At 42.7% G+C, this 19,043-nt stretch overlaps 1 long non-coding RNA gene across 1 annotated transcript in view; it reads left to right on the forward strand.

Annotated features, from left to right (window-relative positions):
• LOC310698878 overlaps positions 1-19,043 on the forward strand; it is a 142,162-nt gene that overhangs the window by 113,857 nt on the left and 9,262 nt on the right. Inside the window, exons 4-5 of the long non-coding RNA XR_014521764.1 lie at positions 3,275-3,396; positions 10,997-11,090. This is a non-coding gene — a long non-coding RNA (uncharacterized lncRNA). The remainder of the gene's footprint in view (positions 1-3,274; positions 3,397-10,996; positions 11,091-19,043) is intronic.

Consider the following 19,043-nt stretch of genomic DNA (forward strand, 5'->3'; position numbering starts at 1 on the left):
AAAATCTTCTTTAAACTACTTTGTGTGCATAGTCTCATATATACTCTCTCTCTGTGTGTATATATGAGGCTATGCACACAAAGTAGTTTAAAGAAGATTTTATTATCTGATTTACTTCCTATTCAAATACATTGAAGGAGGGGTTTGCTCAATGAAAACATTTGTTAGTAGCAGAAGCTGAGATCAGGGAAGAATCAGGAAAGGACTGTACTTTTCTGCGTATAATACGAGGTTTGTTTAATAAAATAATTATGTTTAAAATTGGGGGTCGTCTTATACATGGATAGTGCATAGGGGGGACGTGAGCCGGAGATTGTCAGAGGCTTTTGGGCATGCTATCAGTGGCTGCGCCAAGCGCTAGTGATGATTGGGTGTGTGAGTGGCAGTGTAGTTAATTCGAGTGAGCAATTTCCTTCACCCCCCCCCCAAAAAAAAAACCCTCAACAAATCTGGGCAATCCTCTCAAAAAAAAAAACTCACCAACTCTGGGCAATCTCCCCCCATTTTCCTAATTTGTAGTCCCCAAAAATATACACTGGGGCAGAAAAATACGGTACTATACATGGAAAAATATGGTACTCTTTCACACAGTGCCACAGTTTGCATGTTACGGTAAACCATAGTTTATCATGTGGACAAAACAAACCACAACCCTTATGTGCAATATGGTTTATTTTGCTCCAGATAAACTGTTATCAGTAAAATAGCAACAAACCTTATCAAAATTTGCTTAGGGCAAAACAAATCACAACCCCCAGTTTAGCTATAATGCTAAGCCATGGGTTTGCTTCTCCAACACTGATAACCTCCCTCTGGTGGGTGGGTGGTGCTGGGTTTTGGCTTCATAAGGATCCACGCTTGGAAAATGAGTTTCATAGAATCATAGAATCGTAGAGGTGGAAAGGACCTTGAGGATCATCTAGTGCAACCTTTTGGTTGCTGCTGGAGGTTCAGTTAGAGTTAAGACTAAAGATCCATTCATTTGCATTTGCAAAATGGGAAATGTGGTGGTTTTCCCTAAAACAGGAAACATTCAACTGGTGTGATATCTAATTAACTGCACTAGAAATCAGTTGGGTTGGGCAAGAGCCAGAGATTCTTGGAGTATGCATTGATCTGACTGTGCCGTTATTCTGATTTAGCATTGAACACTCAAAAAGTTTCAAGTTTCCCAGCACAAAGTGAGAATACCTTTGTTTTCTCCAAAGCCCCAAATTTGGATTTCTTAGAGGAGTAAGGAGGCAGGTTAAATAATGGAGAGTGTGTTTTCTGGAAAGGGGTGGATGGGGAGAATGAGCACTCATTTGGTTCATGTGCTGTCTGTTCATCTACATTCACCGGTAAAGAGAGCCCATTTCCCAAAATCCTGGAAACAGTCTTGCCAAGAGAGAGATCCTGTGTATGTGTATGCATGTGTCTGTATCTAGTTGTTTCAGAAGAGAATCTACTATAAAAGGAGTTAATTTATGTTAATGGTTTTGTCAAATTAAACAACTACACATACAAATTTACTTCCCTGAATTCATGGCATTACAATCTTCCCCATGGCAACACCGAGAGTCAGATATTGAGTGGCAAAGTTCAAATGGGTGAAAAAGGAAACAAAATAGTCTAAATATATTCAATTACCAGTTTCTTTAAAAAAGAAAAGCAAGATAAACCTTTAGACAGTGTTTTCTGCTTGCGGAGTCCTTTATAATGTTTGTTCATTTTCTTCCCATTGTACTAAAATGTATATACAGAGAGTCCTTTTAATTTCCCATTATACTGTATACCAAAGCATTCATGCCTAATACTATTACTGATAAAGAAACCACAAGCATATTTGCAGAGACTGAATGTCTATAAAGAGACGATCAAGGGAGTCCCTTGAGAAAATAAAGTCCCATATCAGATTATGTTGTGAAAAGGCTGGAACTAGTATGCTCAGCTCAATTACAGAAGAGAAAGAGAGAGAGTGTGTTTTAAAGAGAGTCAGTCCTGTTTTATATCACACAATTATTTTCTTAAGCCTAGGAACATTACATAAATTAAAATTTAAGATAATGGTCATTTGGCACAAAACAAGCCCTATGAATGCTTTGGATAATAATTAAAGAGGATTTAGCAAGATAATCAGTTAATATTCTGTGGACTTTTGCATCCAAAGTAAAAGCTGAGAGATGTAGTGGCCCTGTTGGCATGTTATGTGATTTAGTGTGAATGGAAATATCACTTTCATTTTGCTGATCTCGCAGTGCAAGCAGGACCAACAAACCATGATCCCTGGCTTACCAAATTGGCCATGTGACACCCAACTATGTCCCCACTGGTACAAAAGGATAAAATGGGAGAGGTGTTATTGAATCACAGACTTGCAGAGTTGGAAGGGTCCCTGGGGGTCATCTTGTCCAACCCCTTGAAATGCAGGAATATTCAGCTGTCCCATACAGGGATCAAATCTGCAACCTTGGCGTTATCAGTACCATGCTCTAACCAGCTGAGCTATTGGTTAGTTTTTGTTTTGGTTCTTGCTTTTATTATGTATTTTGTGTTTGGAAGAAGGGCGGCATACAAACTTTAATAAGAATAATAAAAAATATTGTCAGCAGATTTATCTCTGTAATAAATTTATTGTGTGGATTGTCAGCATTTTTTAAAAAAAGCAATGGCAACCTCTGTGCAAATATATTTTTTAATGTAATGAGAGAGAGAGAGAGAGAGAGAGAGAGAGAGACCATGCATAGCTGCAAAGCTCACTGGGTCACTCATAATCTCTGCATTATATGTGAATATGCTTGCATACATATATATATAGCAAAACAACAACAACCCAGATAGACTAAAGTTTTAAAAGTGTAAGCGGCTCCAATAAAAATGGAAAGTAAAATGTCTTCTGATGGATGTGAGAGTTTTATGGGCACCTCCCAGTTATTGTAAAATCCCATCATGAGATGATCTAGCATGTGACACCATCTTGTAAGACAAAGTAACTACAGTGGTACCTCGGGTTAAGAACTTAATTCGTTCCGGAGGTCCATTCTTAACCTGAAACCAGAAGCATCACTTTAGCTAATGGGGCCTCCCACTGCCACCGCGCCACTGGAGCATGATTTCTGTTCTCATCCTGAACCAAAGTTCTTAACCCGAGGTACTATTTCTGGGTTAGCAGAGTCTGTAACCTGAAGCGTATATAACTTGAGGTACCCCTGTACTAGTTTTGGGAAGTTCTCTTTCAAAAAGAACACCATGGATGAACCTACTGCTTCTTGCTCTCCTCTCCACTTCTGCTTAGGAGATGGAACAACACTTGGCCACACAGCAAGTGGACTCCTCCCCTTTGCACTGGAAACCACGAATCCTAAGAAAACCTGTTCCTGCTTTGGCAGATTTCGAAAAGCATTTATTAGTTTTGAGGTAATGTGATTTCATCATTGGAACTGCAGAAAAGAACATATTTAAAAAATGCATGTTGATGGTTCCTCTTTCTCCCTCTCTTGCTGTTTAAAAATATAAGAGCTTAGCTAAGTACAGAAGGTAGAACAGTGTCTCAAAGTTGCTTGCTGATGTGAGTGCTGTGAGTGTTTGTTCTTATAATGCCGCAAAGCAGCCATCATAGATGCAGTGAAATTTCATGACTTCCAAGTGAACTCTGCCTCCATGTCCTGGAGTCATTTTAAACTGTCCAACTTACTTAGCATCTCTGGGGTTCTGAAGCCATCTAGAGTATTGTACAGAGAGCTGATAGCAGCTGACCTCTTATGTTCCTCGCTGCTATCCTCTGCAGACTGGGAAACATTAATTTGATCATGCTGCTAATGAATCCTTTTTTTATATACTTGTGGTTATTATGTTATGTTTTTAGTGTGTACCCATATCCTACATGCAAAAAAAAAAAGTGACCTTGCTATATTTGAATGTGTGTTTAAATATAACAGGTGCTTGCAGCAGGGAACACCTGAGTGGCTGGTGTTTCATAGATAGATAGATAGATAGATAGATAGATAGATAGATAGATAGATAGATAGATATTTTATTATGACTTTTATCATTTATATGCTGCCCATCTGACTGGATTGCTCCAGCCAATCTGGGCAGCTCCCAACAAAAAATAGTAAAAGCACAATATAACATCACACACTAAAAACTTACCTGAGCATGGCTGCCTTCAGGTGTCCTTTAAAAATAACATAGCTGTTCCGCAGGGCAGGTGCGACTACCGAAAAAGCCCTCTGCCTGGTTCCCTGTAACCAGACTATGGCTTCAGAGGGTGTACGAACATGCAGCTTGTTCGCATTAAACTCCAGTTTGTTTAAAACAATAGTTTAATGTTACATGTGAACCAAGCCACAATATTTGGTTCACAAGTCCAAGACTATCCACTAAGCTTCATGGTTGAGTCAGGATTTGAACATAGGTTTCCCAATGCAAGGCATTACCTCAGCCTAGCTTTCCACACAGTGTTCTGTTGAGATGGAAATGGGATGATGATAATAATAATAATAATAATAATAATAATAATAATAATAATAATACAGATTACATACGCTTCAGGTTACAGACTCCGCTAACCCAGAAATAGTGCTTCAGATTAAGAACTTTGCTTCGGGATGAGAACAGAAATCATGCTCCGGCGGCGCGGCAGCAGCAGGAGGCCCCATTAGCTAAAGTGGAGCTTCAGGTTAAGAACAGTTTCAGGTTAGGTACAGACCTCCGGAACGTATTAAGTACTTAACCCGAGGTACCACTGTATAATTATTTATTATTTATTATTTATACCCCACCCATCAGGCTGGGTTTCTCCAGGCACTCTGGGTGGCTCCCAACCGAATATTAAAACACAATACAACATTGAATATTAAAAACTTCCCTGCCTACAGGGCTGCCTTCAGATGTCTTTTAAAGGTAGGATAGTGGCTTATTTCCTTGACATCTGATGGGAGCACGTTCCACAGGGCAGGCACCACTACCAAGAAGGCCCTCTGCCTGATCCCCTGTAACTTCGTTTCTCTCAGTGAGGGAACCGCCAGAAGGCCCTCGGCGCTGGATCTCAGTGTCCGGGCTGAACGATGGGGGTGGAGACGCTCCTTCAGGTATACTGGGCTGAGGCTATTTAGGGCTTTAAAGGTCAGCACCAACACTTTGAACTGTGCTCAGAAACGTAGTGGGAGCCAATGCAGGTCTCTCAGGACCGGTTTTATATGGTCCCGGCGGCCACACCCAGTCCCCAGTCCAGCTGCTGGTTTCTGGATTAATTGGAATTACTCCCATGTATGCTATCTTATACATGAGACTCCAATACTTTGGCCACCTCATGAGAAGAGAAGACTCCCTGGAAAAGACCCTGATGTTGGGAAAGATGGAGGGCACAAGGAGAAGGGGACGACAGAGGACAAGATGGCTAGACAGCATTCTCAAAGCTACAAACATGAGTCTGACCAAACTGCGGGAGGCAGTGGAAGACAGAAGTGCCTGGCGTGCTCTGGTCCATGGGGTCACGAAGAGGCGGACACGACTAAACGACTAAACAACAACAACAATAACAAATGCTAGCTCAACCCTCTTGGAAGAAGGAGGACAAAAATGTGGTGAACAAATAAGACTAGCTAGTTTAATCTAAAAGTTCTGACTGCCTGACTACACAACAACATATACTTTTTTAAACAAAAAATCCTTAGCTTTTCATTTAGCAGACTTCTTGGTGCATCCTGAATTGTCTGCTATGATATCACCACATAAAAACAGGCCATTTGGAACGCTGCGTTGGACGGAGCCGGTCCCATATTTGACTCCCACATTCCATGACAGCTGAATTCCAGTTGCACTTTATCAGTAGCTGTCTTGTACACTGGTTACAATGCCTTGGGGATAGCTCTAAACTAATTCATATTCTCTTATTTAAACCTCAAACTCATTCTTGATTTAATTGCTGTAGTGTGAGACATTTGAATTTGTCTAGAATTGGTTCGGAATTTGTCTAGAATTGGTTCGGAATTCCCTCCCCACCCAACCCCACCCCCCACTTTCCCATGTTGATGCTCTTGGGCCGCTGTGTGTCACTGTCCGAGGACACAACTTTTTATTTGTTGGGTCTCTGAAGTCAGGGCAGCAGTATTTCAATATTTGTTTGCACTCAGATGATTGAAGTTGGATTTTTGCTGTTTAAATACCAGTATTTAAAATACAAAAAGCTGCCATCACCACCTCACTGCCTCTGTTTGCTTTCCCATTATGTTCATGCAAGATTCCATTTTCCTCTTTCTTCACATTCTCCAGGTCTATAACAAACCCCATCTGAACCTTTTATCCACCCACTAAGTCCAGATTAATTTATTGCATTCCATACAGCTCTCTAACTGCTTCTTCTAAATGTGTGATGGGGCTTAGAGGTGTGCAAAGGGATTCAGAGATAAGGAGGGGGAGACGTTTCCCAATTCCATCTTGCAGTGAAAGGTTGAGTTATAATACTATTGCCTCTGATTTTTGTTACACGTGGCCATGGAATAAGATGCAGGACGAATGACTGATTAGAGCTCATGTTTAGCTAAATTAACATCTCAAGTCCTTTTTTATGGCTAAATCTCAGTTCTTCATAATCTAAAAGCAAATATTTGCCTTTAATATCTCTGATTTATGCATAGAATACCATGTGCTGTTCATTTCCCTCTTAATTATTATTATTTCTTTAAAACCGCTTTCAGGCAGAAAGTCAAAGCCTGCTGTGTTTTATATTATACTCTGCAACTCATTTTCCTCTCCCCCCCCCCCAAATGAAACATCTAATTAATCTATGTACTGTGAATGCTTTCTGTTTAAACTCTCCATGCTCATAAAAAGAGCTGGACAAAAGTATAAAATGTAGCTAATTTGTTACAGCTAAGGGGAAACAGAGGATGTGAAATTATCTTTTTATATTCCCAAATGCCTCTGCAGATTGGGGGTCAGCGCACCCATTGCATAAAAGAACCAAATGAAGGAAATGCCAACTGAAGGAAATTTGAAGAGGCCCTTGATATTCCACTAGAAGTGGAATTCTCCCTATTAAGAATTATACAATAGCATATTGTTGATTTTCTGTAATTTATTACTTTATTTTTAGCAATAACAAAAAAAAAATCCAAGCGCTTTGATTTTTTTGTGTTGTCGCCATTAAGGATCATTTTGATCCTTATCCTTTCAGAAATGAGAGATAATTTTGATTTTGGAACCCTTTAGTAGCAAAGCCAATTATCTTCAGAACTTTGAAAGTTCTTACCTGTCCTCATTATAGCTGCACACCACCGAACAGGTAAATGCTTTAAGAAGCCTCACTTGCAGTCTGCAGCTCATTTAACTGAACACTGTGATTTAAAATTATTTAATCCACACCTACCTGGATTTGTAGCTCAGATCTGTCAGACTGATAAGATGTATATATCAGTAAGTTATTCAAATGAGGCAGGGTCAAGGGGTCTTGGTTTGACTGAGGCTTGGTCATAAATTTATGCTGCAACCATTGTTACTTTTGTATTATTCTTATATCCTGTTATTTGTTTAGAAAGCATGCAGCCCAGTTCTGTGCATGATTACTTAGAAGTAAACCTTAGAGAATACTATGGAACTTACTCCTAAGTAGATACACATAAGAATGTGACCTTAAAATAAGTTCCCTTCTAGTGGCCATATCTAGGTACTGTTGCATCCATTCTGCTTAGATACACCATTTCTGTTATGTACTCTGAGATGAGTTACTGTACTTAAGTCCTTTCCTGTGATTAAATCCCAACTAAGCTCATTGGAATTGACTTCCAATCATGTTTGAGATCTTGTCATTGTCATTTAAAAATTTTGGGGGTCAATGGCATTAAGGTATTACTTTGTTAAAAATCATGAAGGTTTGAAGCATTACACTGAAATCCAGAGGTGCAATGTTCAGTTCAGTGCACTGCTGTAAATGTACTTTGTGACCTTGGACAAATTACTTTGGCCTCAATCAGAGATGGCCACATGCAACCAGATGTGGCGCTGGTGAGAATCATGCACAATACATATGAGAAGATACACTTTCTTTTCTGCATTAAGAGACATGTGAGCCTGTTCTCCTTTAACCTGCATTCTGCATGGCAATGAGATCTTTTATGCAGTTATGTGCATCCTGCCCCTTTCAGTTTGCACCAGCACTCCCATGTATAGGTCACCTAGTTTATGTGCAGCAGCAGCATGTGCTGATTTGCACATGGAGAAGGCAAATGGTAGCCACTGCTGGTGAGCTTCCTGTCTTATCCTGTCTTATCCAGTTCTGTGGGATCTGTTCCAGCTATTGAGGCCGTAGGATGTTGACATTGTGCTTCAAAGTGTCCATTCCACCTCTTGACCCTTGCCTATCCTGGCTTGTCCATTCAAGCTGGCAAGTGGGGAGGATCTAGTCAGGGGAAGTCCAAGTGATAGTTAACACATAATATTGGTGCTGGGTTGTCCTAACTGTCTTGAATGAGGAAGTACTATGTCCCCTCCTGGAAAAATCCTCCCTAGACCCTGAGGTGTTGATAACTATCGTCCAGTGTCTAATACCACTTTTGTGAGTAAGGGGCTCAAGCAGACAGTGACAGTTCACCCAAAGTCACTATTGGAGGAAACAGATTACCAGGAACCATTCCAGGCATTCCTGCCATTTTCAGGCATGTGTTGGGCATAAATTCAGCCGTGTTCACCCTGAAATAAGAGCTCATTCAAGGGAGAGACAGGAGGAGTGCAACCCTACTGCTACCATTGGATATCTCAGTGGCTTTTGACACCATTGACCATAGTCAATGGAGCATTTCTGTTGGGAGTTGGAGGCACTGTTTTACAGTGGTTCTGCTCCTTCTTGCATGACCGTTACCAGAGAATAGCATCAGGGGACTACATGTCTACAGCTCTACTTTTCCATTAAATCTGAGTCAGGGGAGGCCATGCATAAGCTGAACACATGACTGGATACAGTGGTGGAGTAGATGAGGATCAATAGATTGAAGCTGAGTCCTGCTTCACTATGGGTAAGTGATTCCCAGGTCTGCCTGTTCTAGATATGGTTGCACTCCCTCTGAAAGTGTAGGTTGTTCTTGAAACCATATTTATCCATGGAGGCCCTTATGGGCTCTATGGTAAAAAAAAATGCCTATCATCAGCTGGTGCATCAACTGCACCCTTTCCTGGACATGGATAACATGGCCACTGTGATGTGTGCATTGATATTAAATCATCATCATCATCATCCTCTACATTTTTTCATGCAGATAGGACCTGGGGCATGTTTTGACTTGCATAGTCGACTGATCAGTGCATACTATTCTCAACCCTTCTGTTCATTGGCAAGATAGGTTCAGGATTATGGTTTTTCTGTTTTCAGATACTATGTTTAAAGGGGGGTGGGGGAGATACTGCAGTACCTCCAAACCCAATTCCTTTGGGTTGACAGATGTTTGGTCTGTGGTGGATCTCAGCTTGAGAATATGAAGAACCAATAAGCTGTTGACATCACTGAAATATTTAGAAGTGAAATGTCTGTCTCACTACTAAAATTCATAATGAGCGCTGAGGGGGGAAAGAATTAGATAAATGCACAGTATGATGAATTGTATCAGCAGAATTCCCTCCCTCCTTCCTTAATGGGATTTTGTCAAGAGTTTTGCAGGAGGCACCAGCTGATCCTTAATGCCTTGAGAACTTAGCATTTGAATTCTTTACTGTGTTCAAAAGCAATTTAGGAAATATTACCATAGCAAGAAAGATGCTCCAAAACAGTAATATATGAAGTCTCAATGGAATTGCTTATTTGCAGGGGAAGCTCTCACAGTAAAAAATACTATAACTCCTATATAAGTCAGTAAATGAGTAAAGAGAAGACAAAATAATTATCAAGATAATGTTCAAAATCCTTTAAGTACTCGAGGATTACAGTAGAATTCAATTTATCTGAACCAAGGCTATCTGCAACCCATAGAAATTTAAAGAATATGAAAGTCATTTAGTTTGACATTTTTTGAATGAAGTATGATCCAGGAAACCCAGATTTGCTAAGTTATTGCTATGCATATCGTACCAAAAGAGTATTAAAAGAGTTGCTGGAACACCACCAAGCCTGGATAACCTCCCTTCTGAACTGGAAACCCTAGATTGTATCCAACTAAATTTTACTCAGAGTAGCCACATTGAAATCAATGGTAGTCATGCTTGTAAATTTGGTGCACCCATAACACACCATTTCTTCATCACAATAGAGGTCTCTGAATAGGTACCTTCCAACTTCTCTTGCCTAAAGATCAGAGAATAAAATCTGCTTCATAACATCCAAGCCCAACACAAAGCAAGCCAAGGTACAGAAAGAACAGACTGCTGAGCTGCAGGAGTTGCCCCTTTGCACATGTGAATTAACTTTGGATTAGGGGGAGGATAATTTTTTTAATGGAAGTTTGAAAGTGGGGCATGCCAAATAGCATCTTTCATGCTTTTTAAGAGCCTTAAAATGGAGGGAGAAGGGTTTCCAGTGTCAGCTAGGAATGTATCTGTTGGGGATGTGCACCAGGCACAAGATTTGATTTGTATCTACCATATTTTTCGCTCTATAACACGCACCCGACCATAACACGCACGTAGTTTTTAGAGGAGGAAAATCCGTAGGCATGCCACCCGTAGGCATTCCCTCCATAACACGCAAAGACATTTCCCCTTACTTTCTAGGAGGAAAAAAGTGAGTGTTATGGTGCAAAAAATATGGTATCTTTTTGGGAAGCAGCATAACTTGTTTGGAAGCCACACTGTGTCTTTTCAATTTGACTTGTTATTTGATACCAAATCGGATCTGTTAAAAATGAAGTTCTGATCCCATACACCCTATTCACTACAATAGGAAATCTAAAGTGGCTATAACTTTTTTCTTTTTCACAGAGTGGATGGAATTTGCAGGCATAGCAGCTTTTCTAAAGTGGATTTAACTTGCCAAATTGTAGGTGGGTGTCCCAGGATTTTCATGTCGGGCACCTTTTTCTTTTTCTGCCAGAATTGGATGCATTTGCAGACATGGGATGAAGCCTGACAGATTTTAGAAGGATAGCTATAATGGTTCTCTCCCAAGAGAAGACTACTGTTTTGGAGTGAGTACAATAAGAATCACTGGGGGGGGGGAGTTGCATTGGGAATTACTCTCCTGGCAAGGGCCCTGTTACCTCAAGGGGTGGGTGTGGGGTTCTGCCTCCCATGAATTTAGGGGGATACTATGACAATATCTTCATTGATTTGCATAGACTAAACTAAAGCACCGTTTTAAATCTCTTCCCCCAAATCAATGTGATTGGAATGCCCTTGGAAAATAATTCACTGTGATTAAAAGCTAAACCAGTCTTTCAAGATGAAAGATCCCACCACCATTTTCCCTCTCAAGTTCTGGGTTTGTTGGTTTTGTTGAGTTTTGGAAAACAAAAACAAATGGTTGCACATTTTGTGGGCAGCTGAGGCTACAGAGCTACTCTGAAGTTAAGGGAGTTTTTGATCTGACTCAAGATAACTTGTCAACTGTGCGATCTGGCTCAGAATAGTCAGAACCTCCCCCAAAATCACTCCAATTTGTTTCATAATGTTAGGCATACACAGAGCTGCTGCACACCCCTCATATCTGTTCGCAGGATGCAATATGTGTTTACTAATATTATTATATCACAATGGCATTGTATACATTCTTCAGCATGCAGATGAATGACTGATATCACTGTCAGCTGACTGTGTTTTTACCTAAAACAAAAAATGCACTGTTTGTAGTCTGTTTTTATATGCAACTTAGGGGTTCTTCTGTATTCATTGCTATCCCTTGGGGCTCAAGTGGCCTTGGTAGCATGGCTTCCATCAGCTTTGGCTGCTGGCCCAAGAGCATCCCTATCTGGACAGAGATAGCCTAACTACTGTTATCCGTGCTCTGGTAACCTCTAGGTTAGATTATTGCAATGCTATACACATTTCAATGTTATACATAAGACTGTCTCTGAAGACAGTTAAGAAACTTCGCCTGGTGCAGAATTTGCTGGCCAGTTTACTCACTGTGGCACATAGGAGCCAACTCCTAGATGCCAAGGTCAGTCAATTATATGGAGCAGGGCTTGCCTGCGCGCACGTGCGCGCGCGCGCACACACACACACACACACACACACACACTTGAATATTTTATTCATGTTGGCTCCACTACTGAGTGTATAATGCCAATCCTAGCCTGACTGCACTGGCTGCCAATTAGTGTCTGGGTACAATTCAAAGTGCAGGTTTTGACCTATGAAGCGTTAAATGGCTCAGGACCACAAAGCCTGAAGGACCACCTCTCCCCGAGTGAACCAATCCAGAACCTGCACTTATCATTTGAGTACCTCCATGGGACATCTACTGGGAAGAGTTGCTGTACTCACTGGGCCTGGCCTCCTGAGCTGTTTTGTTTCTTTGAATAAAGCTCATTAACTTCACTGACACCGTCTGAGTTGTTACCGACCTGCTCTGGGCACCCACCCTGACATTTATTCTCTACCCAGTTTTCCCTCTGGTCCCACCTACCACTGACACGTGTGGCCCTAAGAAGGTAGGCCAGAAAGGGATGGTCCTTTGGCTGAAAAATGTCCCCCACCCCTGCTGTAGTGGACAGCAACATTCACTAACCCATTGCTGAGTCTGAGTACCTCCTCTTCATGCAACAGCTGCAGAAGATATTTCCTCCTGATAGCATATAATAGTGCTGCATGCCATGTTCAGCATCATCGTTAACACCCAACACTGGGGTTTTCCAACTCAGTCGAGGGCTGGGCTTTTGAAAGGAAAATATTATGGCATCTATTACATGGATATGCCTTCACTATTACTTGCTAGTTAACCAGTGCATTTCATGCTTGAAATAATGCTTAAGAACTTATGAAAAGAATTGATTCTCAAGCGCTTTAAATGTACCTCTGTGAGTCATCATTTTAAGGAACCCACTCTAACCAAAGTATCATCATGTCATGTTCCCACTTAAAAGGAAATACATTTAATAGGCTGCAAAGTTGAAGGAAACTTGTTTGTTTATTTTTTATTTTTCACAGCCAAAAGAAGTACATTTGTATTTTTAAAAACATTTTTTTATTTTGTTTTCAGTTGTATGGAGAACAAACAGAAAATATAAAGTTGACATAAAACCACCACACGTCTGTAACAAAACAGGAGAGCAGGAACATTAGTACCCTATAGAAGGAAATCATACATCAGTGGGAGGCAAATATAAGTACAAGTACAAAAACAAAGGCTGGACCTAGAAACAAGTCTGGGAGAACATGTGTTTGCATGGTAGCATCCTGATCCTGGGATTTATATGAAAGAGAAGACTGGGAGAATATGTGTTTGCATGGTAACAACCTGATCCTGGGATTTATTTGACGGTTCCTTACCAATCTCACATAAATACTTCTATGGTTTTCTTTCACCTTCCACAAATACTCCACCCTGCCTCCTACAAAGACAAGTGAAAGCTGTTAAAGACATATCTGTGCTGAGGTTTTGAAAGAATTTGGAAATAAAGTTATTGCACTGGTTCTCCAAATGCCATAGAAGAAGATCAGGTCAGCCAAAAAGTCCACAAAACTGACTTTTCATTATGAAATTGAGGGCAGAAGTTTCTTTTCTTTTATGTGTTCTTGCACATTTTCTGGAATCCTGTCACAGCCTGTTTAGTGCTTTAAAACTTGAGAATTTTAGAACAGAGGTTCTCAATCATTTTAAGCCCAGGACCACATTTGGAAATCCAAGAAACAGTTGTGAAGACCATAGACTACTAATTTAACAGAAGAAAAATGGAAAGGTGGCTGTCTCAGGGTGCCCATGGGTGCCACATTGGAGATCCCAGCTTTAGAAGATGTTGAGCACTGATTTTAGCATTGCTCCATCTTCAGAAATGCAGGGTAAACAGCTTTCACAATTTCACTGGCATTCTGTGTAGTTTTGTAGTTTGCTTGAAGAATTGGCTGGGGAAAACCCCCGGAATCCCAGCCAGCAAATGCCCTACAAGCAATTAAGAGGGTGTTCGTTTTAAGCCAGGATTTGGAATTGAAACTGTACTGCATTTCGTCTGTGGCTTCTCAAAATCCCCCACCCACTTCAAAGGACAGCATTTAACAGACAGTAAAGATGAAGGAAACTCAGAGGGCCTTTTTTTGAAAATGAAGTGGAAGCAGACAACTACTAGGCATGTAGCCACTCCTTAAAAACCGAGAGTAGGTGATGCCTGTAACTGGACAGAGACCATTCTGACATAAGTGATAATCACATGACTGTAGACTTCAGAGGATTTGCACATGTGAATGAGTCCCTACAGATCAAAAATCACAGGTAGGAACGGCATATTGTTTTCAATACAGCATTTTTTTCAGTATGAATTCAGCCACATTGTAATCCCTTTAATTTCGCCACACTCTCTCTTCAGATTTTCGAGACAGTGCAGGAAGCGATTGCCACTTCCTTCATGTTACCCCCATACTCATCATGTTACCCTTGGCAATTGGACCTGTGTAAAGCCACCTCTTAAAATTCAATCCCATCCATGTTTACTTAGAAGTTCAACTCACTTCCTTGGACTTACTTAACATGTGCTTGGGACTGTGACCTTAGAAGGTTGATTTCTGACTTTATCATTCCTAGAAAACAACATCTTTGTCTTTCTGTTTTAGTTCTGATTTATCAAAGAGATCAATGGATTTAAAAATCGGCACAAAGGACTACTACCTGCTTTTTATGCTTGCGCAGTTTTTAGCAATGCACTGTTGCAGTAGTCTTCCTAACCACAATAGCCTGGTGATTGTTTAATCAGAGATCAACTGCAAATGAAAGATAGAGGATGAATCAAAAAAGACAAGTTTAAAGAGACCCATCACTTTTCAGAATAGTTCTATGTATGTTTTCCTAAAACAAAAATTACATTTGAGCTGTTCTTAAAGGATTCGTGTTTTTATTTATTCCCAAGTGTAGCAGCACCCAGAGGTGAAAAGTTAGCTAACTGCAGATTCTGATGTGTCCTACAGTACTCTGAGACAAGTTCCCTTTGCATGAGGATTATAATATTTTTTCAGGTGGTAGCTTCCAGTGTCTTCTGTGTAAACAGCTGATATAAACCAAACCAGATGTTGCCTTTCCCACATATTTTACAAAATTCACTGTAAGCAATCAAATCAAGTGAACCCTGCTATTAAAAGAGATTCTCCTGTTCTGAGCTTTAAAGTGTTTCTGAGTAAGCAAGCACTAGATCCACTCATCTTTCAGCTTTACCCTTCATACAGCAGCTGTATCTTCTTGAAGGACCCAGCCGGAACCAAGCTAGGAGAGATTTCTCCATTTGGATGTTCTGGGTAAAACCTTGCACTGTATCTGGCAACTGAAAGAGTTTGCCTTGTTTATACAAGAGGGTGTGTGTGTTTTTTGCGCCAAATCAAGAGTTTATGAATGTATGCTTTTGCTATAAATCTTCTGTTTCTGCCCTGGAAATTTATATTGCAACCAACATTTCTTAAAATGGAGTTTACCTAAGTCAAGCTGCGCTCTTCTGCACCCTCAGAATGGTTTTCTGTTTGTCCCATGCTTTCTAGGGACAGGTCCAAGTGGTTTTGCCTCTGCCCTGCCAATTTCCCCTGGAAAACCCACTCTTTAACACTAAATCAGAACAGACTGCAATCCAAAGAAAACCCAATTGCCACACTTTCTGATTCAGTGCTAAACGACGGGTTTTCCTGGAGGGAAGGTAGTGAGACAAATGAAAGTGCAGATGAGCCCTAAGAGCCACTGAAATCAGTGTTGTTAATTCAGTGCATATAAGACTGGGGTGGGGGTGGGGGTGTGAAACACACACACACTCATAGGAATAAATATTTGAACCCACACATAAAACCCTTACTGGGCTGGCTCATATGCATGTATTCTCATTACCTGTTTTATCAGCATTTGATGATCAGGAGCTGACTCTGCAAACTAACCCCAGTACAGCGTGTTATTTATTGTTGTTGTTAGTAATATTTATTACTTAAAATTATACTTCCCTTCAAATGCAATAACGAGGTTCACACACACACACACACACACACACAATGTTGTTGCCATCCATCTGTCTTGAGAGACAGTAGAGTGCGCCTTGGGGGTGAAGTCAAACTGCTGCGTTTGACTTTTTCTGCAAAAAATAGAAGTACAATAAAACTACAGTTAAACAACAGATGCTGCTTGAATGGCAACTAAGTTAAAAAGAAACCAACATGTTTCAGTGGACAGCATTTTTATATGCTAAATATTAGGTCTATAGCAGTGTTTCCCAAACTTGGGTCTCCAGCTGTGTGTAGACTACAACTCCCATCATCCCTAACTAGCAGGACCAGTGGTCAGGGATGATGGGAGTCGTAGTCCAATAACAGCTGGAGACCCAGGTTTGGGAAACACTGACCCAAAGTATTTAGATTAGCTGTGGGGGAAGGTCATATTAAAATAAGTCTAACGTCCGGTGTAAACAGGCTGTTGCCATTCTCATCTCAGGTGGTAGTAAGGCGTGTCTGTTTGAGGCTTCTGATGGGGCACAAGCCAGTTGCAGAAGATGCAGGACACTCATATAGAGCCCCAAACAGTCCACATTCCAGATGTGGGTCTTTGTGGCCTTTGCATTTGTGATGTAATCCAAAGAAGTGAAGGTATGTGTCAGGGGTTCAGAGACAGAGGCACAGGTGAGGGAGGAGACGGAGAGCGACGAGGAAGAATCCCAGGACAGTGAGGAAGAGGATGACAATGACTTGAGATCTTCCATGAGTCTCTCAAGTGAATCGGAGGATTCTCAGGAGGGGGCGCCCCTAGTCAGGACAAGGGGGGTCACAGGGGGGACCTGCCAGGAGCAGGGAAGCAGCAGGGAAACCCCGAGTGGGAGTGGAAGATCGGGGCCAGCTTCCCAGCAGGAACGAAGGGAAGAGAGGGGAGTTCCCAGTGTGACACACGGAGCGGAGCAGGAAAGAGACAGGGGAAGGAGATCGGGGCAGGACGTCCTGCCGGAAGAGGCGGAGAGTAGTACAGGGAGTAGTGTAAGTGTCAAAAGGAAGGTCAGGGGTAGCGAACGCGCGCCAAGTTCAAATGTGGAGGCGCGCGGAAATGGAGAAAGCCCGGAGGAGGAGCCTAGCCCCAAAGCACGAAGGAGGGGGGAACAGGCATCTGAGGAATCCGCTTCAGGAGAGAGCAGGAGGGAAGGAACCCAGGGGGGCAGAAAGACCCTGCGGAAAAGGAAAGACAGGAAGAGGTGGTCTAGCACAAGCCTCTTAAGTTGGTGTAGAGGAGGAACCGACTCAGAGGGGACTTCAAATGTCTGACGTTAGAGACGCGGGGCTGCGCGCCTCGGTTGTGGAATCAAAAATGAACTGCAATAAACATCCTTGTATATAAGAAGAGCTTGGCGTTGGTCTTTTGTGAGCTGAGACCTGAGGCAGCCCCTGACAGTAAGTCCCCTCCAAAACTACGCAAAATTTTTTTTTGCAAAGCTCACGAAGTTTGGCAGCCATGAGTATGGAGCAGCAGATAGCTGAGCTACGCAACGCAGTCTCCCGGCTTACCACTGAGGTAGTGGTCTCCCAGAAGAAGGGGGAAGAGGCGGAAAAGCGGTGCCAAGATCTGCAAGCCAGGTGGGATCATGCATGCCAAGTGGGGTTCCCGGGGACCAAAGCTGCTGGAGTAGCACTGGGCAGAAGAGGGGGCAACTTGGTAGCCCACTTCGATGGGAACCTGCAGCAATACCCCAGTTTTAAAGCAGACGTAGAATATGCGTTGCATTTGCTTCGCGACGACTTTAAAGATGAGGAAGAGAAAGTGGGTTTCATTGTGTCCCACTTGCATGGGGAAGCGAGGGCTTGGCTGCGCAATCTGTGGCGCGAGGATTGCCCTGCTCGAAGGGACTCTGATGAATTTATCAAATGCATGGACGCTTGCTTCCAGTCTAGCGTGGATGTGGATGTAGCACGCCAGCAGATCCATGGTTTAAGGCAAGGCAAGGCTTCAGTACGTCAGTACCATGCTCGCTTTTTCGCCTTGCTGAATGTGCTGCAATGGGAGAAGGATTCTCTGGCTGTCAGAGACTTATTTTGGGAGGGGCTATCTGGCCCTGTGAAGGACGAGCTGGCTAGGGGGGACAGACCTAAAACCCTGGCAGACGTGGTGCAGCGAGCGCTTGCCATTGGAGTGCACCAGGAAGAACGCCCTTGGCGCAATGAGGGGGGTAGCCAGCCTCACGCACCGTCTAGAGTGCCTCCTTTGTTTCACAGAGATCCAGGACGTCAGCGTCTCTCCCCTCAGCTGCAGCCAGGGGAGGAGCCTATGGAACTGGGGAGTGCTAAGGCTCAGTCAGTGGCCGGAGCCCCAGCGTCCGGAACAGTCAAGAAGAAGCCTCCTAGAGGGAACAGGAAGTGTTACATCTGTGACTGTGCAACGCACATGGCGAAAGAGTGTCCCCAGAGGCTCCGGCAGCACACTGCAGCCTTGGCAACAGTAACTGCAGCAGCACAGCATGAAGAGCAATTTCAGGGAAACGAGAATGCCTGGCTGGAATCAGCAATGTTGGGGCACAGCCAGGCGAGTCAGTAGAGCAGTCCCCAGCGCTTTTGCAGCCTACAGACCCCCTGCCACCCAAACCTGTAGTGCAGCTCACTGCAACCCTCCAGCTACCTAATGGGCGCACCCTGGAGGTCCCCATCACAATTGACAGTGGGAGCAACGCAGACTTCGTGGGGGTGCAGTTCGTCAAGCAGCATCGCATAGAGCTTCTGCCAGCCACGCTGCCATTGAACGTCGTCACAGTGGATGGCAGGAAGCTGCTGGGGGGGGGGGCAAGTGGTACAACAGACGCCGCCCATGGTGATGCAGATTGGCAATCACCGAGAAGTCATCAGTTTCAACGTCACCCGCCTGTCAGACACGCCTATAGTGTTAGGCATGAGTTGGCTGGATAGGCACAGCCCGACCATGGCGTGGTACCAGCGGCAGCTCACCTTCGGCTCGTCCTATTGCGCGCAGCATTGCATCCAAACCGGTCAGGAGG

Source organism: Podarcis liolepis (genome assembly GCF_965112155.1).
Source record: "Podarcis liolepis genome assembly, chromosome: Z".
NCBI classification, from domain to species: domain Eukaryota; kingdom Metazoa; phylum Chordata; class Lepidosauria; order Squamata; family Lacertidae; genus Podarcis; species Podarcis liolepis.